A 2,919-nucleotide genomic window follows, 5' to 3' on the forward strand; every position below is an offset into this window, starting at 1 on the left:
AATAAATTCTTGCAAGCAAGAAAGAGTGGAGGAATATGACCCTCCCAAATCAGGGGTATTTGTGAAAATATTTGAGCCAAGAAAAACCAAAGTTTCACGGAGAAAATAATTGCCAAAAAGAAAATAAAACCTTAAGGGTTTTTTCTGGAAAAAAAACATTTTTAAAAGTTTTTATTTTTGCCTTGGAAAAATGTTAATCGTGTAGACATTTTTTTCTGAAAATTTTGGTATATAATACCCCTATGTTCATTATTTATTTTGTTTCCTTTTTATTTTTATTACTTGCTCTTTTTGAAAAAAATACAAAATTAGGAATGTTTTTAAAAAAAAATGGAAAGCGTGCTTGGCGCGATTTAGTTCGGCTCAAATCCCCTGGCCCGGGATCCTTTCAGCCCTTTCCTTCTCGGTCAAAGCGACCGAGCTTACCCGAGCCCCCCTCGCTGACCCGTGGGACCCCCGGCCCCCCCCCCACCCCCCTCGTCCGACCCCACCCCCGACGGCCTCTTTCTTCCTCCTTTCCTTCTTCTCTCTCCCTCCCCTTCCTTCCATTGCCGGCAGAGCCGAGTCCTCGCTGGATTTCTCTCCTCGCCCCGATCTCCTTCCCCTCTGCGCCTCCCTCCTCTCCCCTATAAAACCCGAGGCCCTCGAACCCCCTCGCCCCGTTCCACCCCGCCGCCGCCCTGCCCAAGCTCCTTCCCATCGCCCCGCCACCTCGGCGGAGTCGGCCACCACCGAAACCCCCCCCCCGAGCTCCCCCTGCTCGCGCGACGTCCCCCTCGCCTTGTCGTCGCCGCCAGAGGACGCAGGAGCCCAGCCGCCACCTCTCCGACCCCTCGGACACCGCCGGGACCCGCCGGAATCGCCGCCCCGACCACCACCTCTTCTCCTCGGCCTCGCCGGAGCAGAGCAACGCCGGCAGCCACACTGTGAGCCCCATCTCTTTCCTTAGCCGTTGGATCTTGTATGACGCTATAGATTAGAATACCCTACCCCTTCGAGTTTTACAAAAAAGACCGGATAGGTTGTTCTGTCACTTAAACTGAGCCGGGTCGTTTTCGTTAGATTTCGGCCGTGTGCTAGTCTTCCCCGCCGCCAACGAACCCGCAACCAATCCGGGGCCGCCATGTGTACCCCCTGCCCGTTGGAATCAAATTCTTTTTTTCTGTTTAATTCCAAAAACAGAGAAAGTTCCAATACTGTTTTGATCATAACTTTTAATCTAGAGATCCAATGAGGTTGATTCCTTTTTTAGTAGATCACAATTTTTCTGTAGTTTTTAAAAACATATAATTTGTCTATGTTTGAAAGTTTCAAATTTGAATTAGATCAGATTTATTTTAAACCTTGTTTTGCTTATTCCAGGAGTTTAAAAAATGATTTTTATTTGATTCTTTTTGCTACTGCTTCCTAGTGATTATATCTTACTGTGGTATAAGTTTAAAAAAATTAAATATTTTTACTTGGGGTTTCAACAGAAACAATTTCTGCCTTAGTGAGGTGTAGTGAATTCTTTCACTTAGGCCATAGCTACTTTATACTTGTGATGTTATTTTACTTGTTGATGATTGTAGTGCTTATGGTGTGTATTTGTTTGTATCGGTACATCACCCAGAGTGCGAAGCTTGTTACTTAGAAGCGCTCGATCAAGACAACTATCATCAAGGCAAGTCATTTTGATCATACTATCTCCTATGTTTATCTATGCATGGTAGTTCACCTTTCTTTGCCCAATTGCATGCTGCGTAGGTACTTGTAAATTTTAGTATAGGTTGCAGTATCATGTGGTAGGCACACAACAACCCCGATACTTGGCCCGGGATGACAAATTTCATATTGCTATGCTTGGGTAGACAGGATTTTGGTTGAGTGCATAACATGAGTTATGCGAGGATGATTAAATAACCAAGACCGGTTAAGACAAGACTTTCAAGACCTCGTGAAGAAATGCAACTCTGGGTGAAGGATGATTTGACGGGCTCCCTGGAGAAACAGTGGGCGAACCCGTGATGCTGGAGACGGCCATGACATCTTGCGGAAACCTTCACCCAGGCTTCAAGACCCAATGCTTACCTGCACAGCCACAAGTCATTATGGGCTCTGGCTTGGTTGGACAACGTGGCGACTCTGCACAGGCGTTGCTAGCAGATGTAGAAGAACGGTAGGAATGGATGGGCACCGACAGGGATTCAGAGGGACCCGTTGAAAGACCATGTTTAGATCATCCGGTCTTCAAACACCCTGAAGTGCGAGGACATACTCGGAGGCTATCAAATATTGTGGGGAACGTGTGCAAAACTCTGCAGAGTGCCCAAAACCTAATCGATTAGCCGTGTCCACGGTCATGCACAACTTGAGCCGAAGGCATTGAAATTTCCCTGAACTCTCGACACAACTTAATAATGATGTGGGAATTAACAAAATCTCGGGTACGAGAATTGGTTGGGGGAACAATCTCGTTAACAACAAACAATGTAGTAATATTTTGCTTTCAGCCCCTCTTGTTGTACGAGAAAATTGGCTTTACGCAAAACTTATAGCCCCACCTGCCAAATATGCACGTAGAGATAGTTGGTTATTATTTTTTCCCCTCTCTTTGAAGACTTGCCGGCATATTCCATATGCTGACCTACACGGCTGCAATGTATCATGTTGTAGAGTACTTTTCCGACCAGGAGTGAGGCTACGATCTACGCTCGATGACATGCCCTGGAGTCGGATGGACTCGTCTACCTGATGCTTCCGCTAGTCTTCATTAGATATCTCATGAGATGGCCTTCAGCCACTTTATTGTAATTCATTATTGTAACAAAGTACTCGATATGAGATTTTGATTAATAAAGCTGTGTGATAGAACTCTTGATATATACATTGATGTACTGAGTGTGTACCAGCATGATCTTGGGATGGTACGGAAACACC

The sequence above is a fragment of the Hordeum vulgare genome, chromosome 3H (assembly GCF_904849725.1).
Source record: "Hordeum vulgare subsp. vulgare chromosome 3H, MorexV3_pseudomolecules_assembly, whole genome shotgun sequence".
Lineage (NCBI taxonomy): Eukaryota > Viridiplantae > Streptophyta > Magnoliopsida > Poales > Poaceae > Hordeum > Hordeum vulgare.